The 11,160-nt window shown below is 42.1% G+C and overlaps 1 long non-coding RNA gene across 1 annotated transcript; it reads right to left on the reverse strand.

The window, feature by feature from the left end:
- Window positions 1-10,418: 10,418 nt before the first annotated feature.
- LOC140695794 (uncharacterized) lies at window positions 10,419-10,885 on the reverse strand. Its single transcript, XR_012071610.1, has 2 exons — window positions 10,798-10,885; window positions 10,419-10,698 (listed from the first exon to the last, which is right to left on the reverse strand). It is a non-coding gene; the product is annotated as an uncharacterized lncRNA (long non-coding RNA).
- Window positions 10,886-11,160: the final 275 nt, after the last annotated feature.

The raw sequence follows: 11,160 nt of genomic DNA on the forward strand, positions 1-11,160 counted from the left end.
TGGGTTCTCACTGGTAACCAACAACGACAAAGTCATTCATTCTTCTCCCTCATAGACATACTATGGCAGAGATCATGGTGTGTTGTCCCCACACCGTTTCCTCCCGATGTTTCCAGTGTGTCATTTCCAGCCCAAGGTATTTCGGAGCTCCCCCATCTCTTCCCATGCCGCAGTGATCCTGGAAGACCCTCGTTCCTCATGGCACAGCGACAATACAGAAGGGGGTTGCCCAGATGCATCAGAATTTATAAAGGCACAGTTTCAGGGTTGGTTTGCTTTTCTGTGTAGTCCCGCCTGACTTGACTTTACACAGACCGAAAGGTGATTCATACTTTGCACGTGGACATTTTCATCCAGCTACAAAGTAAACTGTCTTCTCAAACACATGTGATAACAATGGCTTTTCCACATCTTATGCCATTGACTTCTCATATGTGATGTTCAAAGATGCTTCATACAGGAATTTTGTAAATAAATTACTCTGCTTGTTCTCCTGGCATGATATTTATAAATTTCGGACTGATTTCATGAGATTCCTGGCAGCAAGGTAAACTACTCGTTTTTACTGAAAGGAGTAGGAGTTTGAATAATAACTCTATGGTTTAGTTCTCTTCTTTGGCCTTAGCGACACAACTGAATATTGCAAAACATTATCTTGTACTTGTCTTAGAAAAGCTTAGTCGTTCGACTAAAGAGCTCAGTTTGTTTTGTGTGAAAATAAAGCAAGAGTTTGATGAAGCTTCATAGAAGACAGTATAGGTTCAATTTGACTTTTCTTTTTCTGTTTCTTGGGTGAAATGATCACTTGTGTGATCCACATGGACTCATATTCCACACAGATAGGCAATTCCCACCCAGTGCTTACATGTGGAATGCTTTTCTGAGTTGTGACTTCTGTTACCAAGCTCATGATTCTTTTCATGCCTCAGTGAGCCATTTTAAAACCAGTAACCCAATTTCACTAACTGGGAATATAAAATAATTGTCTTAACCCAGGTCCTCAAGAGAGCGGAGCCTGGCAGATCCAAACTACTACGTACAGAACAGATAAACAACAAGGTCCTACTGTATAGCACAGGGAAATATACTCAATGGCTTGTAGTAACCTGTAATGAAAAAGAATATGAAAAACAATATATATATATACAAAAATAACTGAATCACTATGCTGTGCACCAGAAACTAACACAACATTGTAAATCAGCTGTACTTCAATTTATAAACATGTTAAAGAAAGAAAGAAAGGAAAAGGAAGAAAGAAAGAAAAGAAAAAGAGAGAAAGCAGAGTCTGAGACGAGAAATAATGTGCTGATAATTTAGTTGGGAGATGCAAACCGAGGGCCGTGAGGGTGAGGGCAAAGGGGCCTGTGAAGCAAGAACACATGCAAATCAACGTGATGTGGCACTGTGCTGGCCGCGGCATCACTATGAGCCACAAAGAGAAAGAGCCGACTGTGCAGCAGGCTGGACCACTGCAGCACGGGAAGAGATGGAGGAGGCACACCAGCTCTTAAGTACCCTGGCCTGGAAATGACACACTGTCCACTTCCCAGGGGAGACTATTTCAGAAGGGTTACAATTCCATGAGAGAGGGGGAAATCCATCCATCCAACTCCTTCCCGAATCCTGTATCCCGGTGGTCAACGTGCACCCGCAGGTGGCCAAATGCCTGTCACTCTGGGTTTGCCATCTAGCCCCTTGGCACCTTCTAAGTCTCATTTTTGTCCTTGGTCAAATGAAGACAATTATACGACCTCCTTATGAGGTGTTCTGAGGATTAAACAGGCTAATGAATTTAGAACTTTAGCAACTGCCAGTATTCAGATAAATGATTGCTAAAATAAATGACAGCACTCCTAGGTGCTCAGCCATTGACCAGAGTTCCTATTCATCTATGAAATGACAAGGAACTTGCAATCGGCCAGCCGCAAAGGAGCAGTGGAGACGGCTGGGTGTGGCGACAGACTTGGCACCCGGTCCAACGCTGATGTGCAGCTTTTTGACTGTATTCATGAAAGCAGAGGGAAAGGATAGGGCCCAAAAATGTTTCAGCAGGAATAATAAAAAGCAAAAATCAAATAACTTTGGATGGAAAAGTCCTGCTGTGCCATCGCCAAACACAATAGCTTATAATGGCTTCCTCGGGAAAATGTCTATTTCAACATTGTTCCAGGAATCCAGAGAATGCTGTAAATCATTTATTTTACCCTGTTTCTGCCTCTTTTTTTTCATTTTTATTTTTGGTAAGTAGATATCATGTAGCCCAAGAGCAAAAGTTTACCTCCATCTGTTGTCTCACTGGGGCAAGAGTTGCTCCTTTAAATCTGGGAGGTAAGAAAATCAAAATTCTCAGAGCTGGCTCGATTCCCCCACCCAGAATTCACCTATTTTGAATGGCACAGTTACAGGTTTCACTACAGAGTGGCAACCTCACCGCATTTTAGCCAAGAAACTCACGCTTAGAAAAAATATTCCAAGCTCCGTTGAAAACAGATCCTGTGCTAACACAGCCAAAGTGAACACTGAAGTCAAGACATTTAAAGATCGATATTCTCATGTTGCTTGTTAACTTCTTTACGTAGCATACAACTGAATACCTTAACTCTCTGCTGAGTTCATTAAGGACATGCTTTTTCATTCAGCAAATACACCTTAAGATTTGGGGCAGGACTATGGATAGTAATAGGCAAGCATTGCCTATTACTTGAGCTTTCTACAATTCAGTTGAAATTTTGTGACAATTAACTAATACCGTAGTGAGAAGGATGTTATAAGGCAGTATGAGATTCTGGACCACTGAGTGATAAAGGCAGCTAACTCCAAATTTAAGAGAGAGAGAGAAGACCCCACAGATTGGACAAATCAATGGAGATGTGGACTCGAGGCAAATTTTAAAGGATGGAAAGGGCTTGGCTGGAGAGAAGGAGCTGAAGGGAGCTGATATTCTGGGCTGGGGGAAGTTATAAATAAAGGTATAGAGGGAAATGTGCACACCATCTTCAGGGGGCAGAGTGGGAAATAAAAATAGCAACTATTTATCGAGCAGCTACAGTCCATTTGGTTGTGCTAAGCCCTTCAAAATTATTCTCATTTAATTCTCCCAATAGCCCCGCAAAATAGGCCTTCTTATCATCTCATTTTTCAGAGGTAGAAACAGAATTTGGCGAGGCCGAGTGGCTGACCCAAGGTCAAAGTGTTAGTTACTAGATGGCATGGATTTGAACCCAGGACAAGAGTTCAGGTCAGACTATGAGGAGTCTTACATGCATTGCCTTATGGGGTAATGTGTGAGGCAGAAAGGATAAAAGGACGGATGAGTTCCAGTCCTCTGACTTATAGTCTAGTTGTTACCCAACTCAGGTTTGGCTGCTCACTGCTTGAAAGCCAATACTCAAGAGATGAGTGTTGGTTGGAAAGAAAAGTTTGCTTTATTCAGGAAGCCAGCAACCTAGGGAGAAGGTGGACTCATGTCCCAAAACCAGCTCCAAAGATTTTACTTGACCATGAAAGTTTTTAAAGGGAGAAAGGGATGTTAATTATTTGGGAAGGGATCAGAGTCTTTATTAACTTCCCTTGGGTGAGGACTTTCTTCTGACTGGTTGGTGGTGAGGTAACAGGGTGGTGTCCCAGAAATCTTGTGCTCAGCCTGAAGTTACCATTCTCCACCTGGGTAGGAGCCTTAGTTCCTGCAGAAGAACTTGAAGATATTCTTATGTATATTCCTTGAGGAGGAACCAGGACCCTGCCCCAGGCACTATTTTTTCTTGACTATTCCTCCCTTATTTCTGCCTTCCTTCCCTTCCCTGATTAGCAACTGTTTGAATCTGCCCTTTGGGACTCAGGGAAGGTCAAGGAGGCTGAATGAAGCCTATTTCCTACAAACAAGAAGTGGGGGACACGGAAAGGATTTGTACCAGAGAGGACCCCACAGGGTCCTGCTTGGTTTCAGTAGAATAACTGTGAATGCTCCTGAGGTCAGTTAAAGACCTCAAGGCCAAGAATGGAAATATAGATGTAGGAATCAGCAGCAGAGAGATGAGCAAGTGCAAGGCTGTTCTTTGTCAGAAAGAGGGTTAAAACTAGAAAGTCTACATTTGTATAAAATACCACAATTCACAGAGTTCAGAATGGTGGGAAGACAAAGGCATATGGCACCCCCAAAAGTGCTTTTGGCACAGTCTTGGGAACCCCAGGGATGGAGGTGGGTGATGAGAGAGTGGTCAATGCCCAGCCCAAACCTGAGGAGGCACAGGGCTGCTAATACCATTGAGAGAGCAAGTTTAAAAGTGAGAGGATGCACCAGAGAAGACAGATATGGAATAGAGTTGTAGTCAGCATAGTATTCAGGCTACAAACTCAGGTCTGCAAGAAATACAACATGATGAATTTTTTGGCTTTTGTGATTTATTTGCTCTCAGTGGTTAATTTGAGAACTGTTTTTGGAAGAATAATTGAAATATGATTCACGTACAATAAAATTCACCCTTTAAAGTGTACAATTCATGGGTTTTTTTTAGTATATTCACAAAGTTGGCTGCTATTACCAATATGTAATTCCTGAACATTTCCTCACCCCAAAGAGAAATCCCATACCATTAGCAGTCACTCCATTTCTTCTACCCTTGGTACCTGGCAACTCTTAATCTACTTTCTGTCTCTATGGATTTGCCTATTCAGGACACTTTTTTTAAAAAAATATATTTTTATTGAAGTATAGTCAGTTTACAATGTTGTGTCAGTTTCTGGCGTACAGCATAATAGTTCAGTCACATAGGAACATACATACATTCATTCTCATATTCTTCACCATAGGTTACTACAAGATATTGAATATGGCTCCCTATGCTGTACAGTATAAACTTGTTGTTTATCTATTTTGTATATATTAGTATCTGCAAATTTCAAACTCCCAATTTATCCCTTGCCACCCCCTCCCCTCCTGCTAACCATAAGTTTGTTTTCTATGTCTGTGAGTCTCTTATTCTTTTGTAAATACGTTCGTTTTTCTTTTTCTTTTTCTTTTTCTTTTTTTTTTTTTTTAGATTCTACATAAAAGTGACATCATGTGGTATTTTTCTTTCTCTTTCTGGATTATTTTACTTAGAATGACATTTTCCAGTTTCATCCATGTTGCTGCAAATGGCATTATTTTATTCTTTTTATGGCTGAGTAGTATTCCATTGTATAAATACACCACAACTTCTTTATCCAGAGGAAACTTCACTTAAATGGAATCATACAATACGTGCCCTTCTATGACTGGCTTCTTCCACTTAACACAGTGTTTTCAAGCTTTCCTCATATGGTTGCATGAATCAGTACTTCATATCTTTTTATTGCTGAATAATACTTGATTGTGTAAATGTATCACATTTGTTTAACCATGTTTTAGCTCATGGGCATTTGGATTGTTTGCACTGGAGGGGAACAAAATATACCACCCCAAATGTCTCTGGCATGTGAATTATTTCTAGCTGAAAACAATCAAGGCTCAAAAGATTCAGAAAGAATCTTTGACCTTCCCCCAACTGCCAGAAGATGATAGATAAAGGGACTGTTACAGTTGTCACCAGAGAGATCTGCAATGACTGTGAACGGGGTGTGGTAGGGGAAACAGAGATCAGAGTCCCCTCGGTGTCACATTGTCTCCACATGGCCCTGCCAACATCTGTTTACCAAACATTTGCTTTTCCAACTCCACGTGCATTGCCTTCCTCCCCTTTGAAGTCCCAAACCCTTACCCTCAACATCTTCTGTCTCTAGTTAAAGATGGTATGTAAGGTGAGAGTTTCAGCCACCTGGGGGAGCTACTCCAGTTTTCCTGGGTCTCTCTCGTGTATACATGCCATTAAACTTTTGATTTTTCTCCCATTAACCTGTGTTGTGTTCTCAACCTGGAAGCGCAGAGGAAAATTTCTTCCTCCTCTCCAGCACTCTTTGGCTCTTTAGAATAATGCTACAGTGAGTATTTGTGAACCAGTTTTTCAGTAGACATATGTTCTCAGTTCTCTTGGCTATCTACCTGGGGGTGGAATTACTGGATCATGTGGTAACTCTGTTTAACTTTTTGAATAACTGCCATACTGTTTTCAAAGGTAGCTGCACCACTTTACATACCCACCAGTAGTGCATGAGGGTTCCAATTTCTCCACATCCTTGTCAACATTTATTATTGTCAGTCTTTTTTTTTTTTTTAAGCTATCATTATCCTAACATGTGTGAAGTGCTATTTCGTTGTGGCTTGATTTGCCATTTCTCTACCGAGTAATGATGTTGAGCATCTTTTCTTGTGCTCATTGGCCATTTGTATATCTTCTTTGGTGAAATGTCTTTCAACTCTTTTGCCTATTTTTTTAAATTGGGGTTATTTCCCTTTTTACTGCTGTGTTGTAAGAGTTCTTAAAAATTCTTGATACAAGTCCTTTATCAGATACATAACTTGCAAATATTTCCTCCCATTCTGTGCCATTGTCTTTTCACTTTTTAAATAGTGTCCTTTACAGCAAAAAAAGTTTTAAAATTTTGATGCGGTCTAATTTATCTTTTCTTAAAAAAATTGTATTTTGGTGTATTTTTGGCCTAATTTAAAATCATGATGATTTACAGCTATATTTTCTGAAAATCTTATAGTTTTTAAGCTCTTCTATTTAGGTGTTTGATCCATTTTGAATGTTTTTGTATGTGCTGTGGCGTAAGGGTCCAGCTTCATCTGTTTACGAGCAGATATCTGGTTGCCTGAGCATCATTTGTTGAAAAGACTGCTCTTTCCTATTTGAATTGAACTGTCACTAGTTGAAAATCAATTGGCCATAAATGTAATGGTTCAATCCCCAGTACCTCCTCTAAAAATAAATACGTAAGTAAAACCTAATTACCTCCCCCCCCAAAAAAAAGAGCTTGCAAAGTACAGAAAGTATGAAGAAACAGAAAACAAAGTCAGATGCAACCACTGTTCTTTACTGTAACATGTTTCCTTCCTGCTTTTTTCTTCCCTGTGTGTTTTAATTTGATACACATCAGTTTGTAACCAGATTTCCTTTTACTTTAAACATCATGTCATAAGCATTTTTTATGCCACTAAAAATCTTAACAAAGCATTAAAAGCTACACGATATTCTGTGTATAGACATGCTGCGCTTCACATACTTGTATCTACAATGCTGGGCATTTAGGTTGTTTCCAATTTCTTCGACACTATATACAAAGCTGCCACTAACATCATCATTCTTAACTTATGTCTACTTTTTTGAGCATTTGCTCAATTTTTTCCTCTTACTTTTTTCTGCTTTTCTTACCATGACTTACTACCCCAAGCAGTTCTAAAAATTCACGGGTATCCCTTTACTCTAAATATTTGCAAACTTTTAAAATTATCTATCTTATACCATTCAACATGCCCCTTTATCACTCAAGAGTGAATGGCAGATTTTCCATGCCATGGAAATGGGAAGCGATCTGAGTGATCTCTTTATACCTGACAGAAGGGAGGTTCCAAGGTGAAATGGGACTGAGGCAATGACAACAATAACCAAGGATGAGGAGACAAGTAACATCTCAGAGCTTCCAGTGATACAGCAAGGGCTCTTGGCATGCTGTTTCTCACTTATGTTTTAGCCAGTACCATCGGTATATATCTAGCCCCACTTTACAGATGGGGAAACTGAGGCCCAAACCCAGACAGCTAGCTTCAGAAGGAGTGGGCAAGGAAATAGGGGTGATACAGGAAGGAGGGAAACAGTGCAGACGAGGCCCCCTTGGGGTATGTGCCTCTGAGCATTTATGCCAGATCTGTACTGAATATTCACTGGAAAACCACACGCAGACACACACAAATCCCCTTCAGGACTGGAATCCTCAATTTATGACATTCTAACACAGATAATCTGCATTAATTCAATTCACTTGGGGGTGAGGCTGGGGTGGGAGTGGTGAATGCAAATCCAGCACCTGAGTTTGTCAGACACACGGAATTTCAGATCCCAGCTCAGATCCACTGACTCAGGATCGGCATTTGAAACAAGATCCCAGGGGATCAGCGTGCACATCAAACTGGGAAGCACTGCTCTAAGAGGCCCTTAAGGATTTCCTTAGGGTGTGTGTTTGAGTCCAATGCAGCACCTATAAGCCATGAAACACGTTTTCCAGCTCAGTATGCCCACAGAGTGGCTCACGGAAGACTGCATGACAGCAGAGCCTGTCCAGGGACTCTTGGAAACACAGATGTGGGTTCAGAGACTTCAGATCTGCCAACTTTTTCCCTGCCCTATTCCTACATCTAACTGCAGCTACTTCCAATGTATCTTAAAGTTCCAAGGTGGGAGGGATGGGAGGGCACCTAGGGGAGTCCTGTTGATACCAAGTTCATGTACCCACTGAACCCTGAGGCCAAACAAACTGAAACGTCAGAGTTTGGACCAGAGAAAGATTTATTGCAGGGCTGAGCAAGGAGGGCAGGTGGCTCACGCCCTAGAAAACCACGAACTTTCTGAAGAGTTTCAGCAAAGCATATTTAAAGGCCAGGGGTGGGGCAGGGGGTGGGTCGCAGGGTTACATGATCCACTGTGCACAACTCTCTGATTGGTTGATGTTGAGGTAACAGGGCGGTCAACACTGTCAACCCCGAGGCACCTGAAGGTCTGGGGGCCATGCTACACTAGGGAGGTGAGGGGAAGGAGGCTGCTCTCTCCTCACGCTTTGTGCAGAAGTGAATCTTCGTTTCAGGACTGACAAGCGCCCTAGAAAGGGTGCAGTCCAACCTCCTTGTTTCACATGTGAAGGAACCAAGAGCTTTTACTGGGATCAGGCAGCTACTAGCAAGGGGCTAAATTCATATTCTGTTCCTTAGTTTCCGGAGCCCAGCCCTGCTCCCTACCGCACGTGATGCTAGAATGATCTGGTACTCAACATCCGTTTCCAGCTCCTTCTAGCATGCCTTCCTGCTCCTGCTCCATACGTGAGAAACCTCCTTCCCAGACCGCCCTACCGTTGGGTTCTGGCTGAGATTTGGGTTACTTGGATTAGGCTCACTCCTGAGATGTCTGAAGGTGGATTAGCACACAGCATCTTTCTGTTCTTTCTGCTGGCAAACTCTGCAACGGAGGTGCCGTGTCCGCAGCACAGCTGCCCGGGGGGGGGTCAAGAGGCAGGGAGGATACTTGTTCTTGCCAGCAAAGATCTAGGACAAGAGACGTGGCTCGGAGGGAACAGCTGAGATCACGAGGCTTTCTGATCCCCCACTTACATCAAAGGCGCTCCCCCGGGGCAATAGTTCCTGAGCAATTTCTTGTTTCTCCACCTTTCTGAAGCTGCGGCTCCTGGCGGGCTGTTCCTCCAACCCTTCTGATGATTTTGTAAGCATATAACTCACAGTATTAAATCCCTTTTTGCTTAAAGTGCCTGGAGGCATTTCTACTTTCTGCCACTGAACTCTGACGAATACATTCACTCTCTTAAGTGTGAGGCATAAATTTACAATAAATTACATTAGGAAGGAGAGCTCTGTGAAGAGCCATTTTTTCCCTCTCTCTGAATACTAATGCACAGTGTTTGAAACACAAACGTTTTTCACAACATACTCTTATTTGGGAATTCATATTATGTCATCACTCAAACTTCCTGGAACTGTGGGGCTATTGGAATATAAAGATTGTCATACCTCAGAACTCTAGGTATCAGAGAAAACGTCAGAGACTTCATTCAATTTGAGATAGGAGTGTTTGCTGAAATAACAAACACATCTGACTCAGCAAGAATTACTGGGGCATAGGAAATTTTTAATTTTTTTCTGAACATTTGCACGCAACATTTCTAATGTTGAGTACTTTCTTATTTTGCCACAGGACAGCTTACATATTGCACATTTGGCCCAGAAGGCGGTTCATATTAAAGCCCATACAAAGATTTGAAATGAATCATTTGGAGAAAAAAAAATATTTCAAAATTCTAGCTTATTTTAAGAGTAGTAATAGCTGCTATTTGCTGAGATCCTTCTACACTCCAACCACCGTGCTCAATACATTCTCTCTCATATGCATTAATGGGTTGAATGTTCTCATGAGGTAGAGACCGTTTCCAGTTTACAGATGATGAAACTGAGATTTAGTGAGATTAAGCGTCTTGCACAATGGTACACAACTAGTAATTGTCAAAGCTGGTATTTCAACCTAGACTTTTTGATTCAAGAGCTCATAATCTTCATCTCTCAAAATAGCACCCACATGAGAGATTGGGACATAGAGGCTGTAAATTCTAATGTAACTAAAGAATGCTAAGGGCATGGTTTGCTTTCTTCTTTAAAATTGCATTTCCTTTCCTGGTGAAAATTTGGTCATGTAAAATTTTTATATATGTCTTAGTTCATAGAGTTCTAGGGAAAGGAATAGGTAATAGGTACTCATGAAAAGTAAGCCAGACCAAGGTCGGAGGACAGGAAGTTTATTTTTTTTTCCCTCCCCCTTGCCTACATAAGAATTCTGTGCCATCCATGTTTTGGCGAAGATTCATCAGGCTTTGACATTTACTGGATGTCACTCCTGGTGTGAAAAGGACTCACACACAGAGAGGTGTGTGGTGCAAACTCATGAGTCATCAGGACAAACCCTCTTCCTCACCTTCCCCCTCAAAGTGTCCCTGTGCACATCCCTGCAGCATCCCTTGTTTCTGGTGCTGTGCTAGGAAGCCGGTCAGAGATGTCCTTGTCTGTTAAAAAAGAAAAAAATCTTTCCTGTTTACTGGACATTTATGACAAAAGGAGTGAGGGGAGGCAAGACTGCCATCCATAGCCGAGGCTCTATTCACCTGGTTGCTGAAAGACTTGGGCTGGGTTTAATTTTAAATGTTGCCTAATACCCCAACCCAGCAGTTACATGGCTGCAAACAATTGCTGGCTTCCCTTCCCCGAGTCCCAGCGTCACAAAGGGGTCGGGGTCCCAGGCTGTTCGATGGTTGTTGCATCATCAGCTTTTCGCAAGAATAGCTGACATCAACAGCTATTTCCCCGTGTGCAGACCCAAGGTCCCCGGGACCCACAGGGCCTCCAGGAGCAACCCTGACATCTGGACCTTGTGCTCGCGATCAAGCACCGCCCACGCCGCAGTGCAGAAATACGCAGCTTCAGCTTTCGGTGACTTCAGGCTCGACCTTTCTCCTATAATCTCTAAG

Source organism: Vicugna pacos, chromosome 4, assembly GCF_048564905.1.
Source record: "Vicugna pacos chromosome 4, VicPac4, whole genome shotgun sequence".
NCBI lineage: Eukaryota > Metazoa > Chordata > Mammalia > Artiodactyla > Camelidae > Vicugna > Vicugna pacos.